Source organism: Penaeus monodon, chromosome 22 (genome assembly GCF_015228065.2).
Source record: "Penaeus monodon isolate SGIC_2016 chromosome 22, NSTDA_Pmon_1, whole genome shotgun sequence".
Classification (NCBI taxonomy): domain Eukaryota; kingdom Metazoa; phylum Arthropoda; class Malacostraca; order Decapoda; family Penaeidae; genus Penaeus; species Penaeus monodon.
Window position 1 is genome coordinate 20,955,753 of NC_051407.1, and position 324 is coordinate 20,956,076.

A 324-nucleotide genomic window follows, 5' to 3' on the forward strand; every position below is an offset into this window, starting at 1 on the left:
TCATTCTTAACTTTCGAAGATCTTTCTCCTCCTCTTCTTTTTTTCTTCAAATATCTATGCTCTACATATTCTCAAAGTCCGACCGCAGAAACGCTTATTTTCCCCCCAGTTCATCCGTTCATACGGACGAGGTTGAGGGTGAGAAGTTAAGATGGTTGAACATTTTTTTATGTGAATAATGTTTCGAGACGTTTCGAGATGTTTCGCTCGTGTGCTCGCGTGTTGGGCCTTGCATTTTGGATGATTTATTTCGAAAGTTTAAGTGCCGGTTGACCTCGCTTCTTCCTTCGTCTTTTCGTTCTTTTTTCTGTGTGTCTTCGGGTG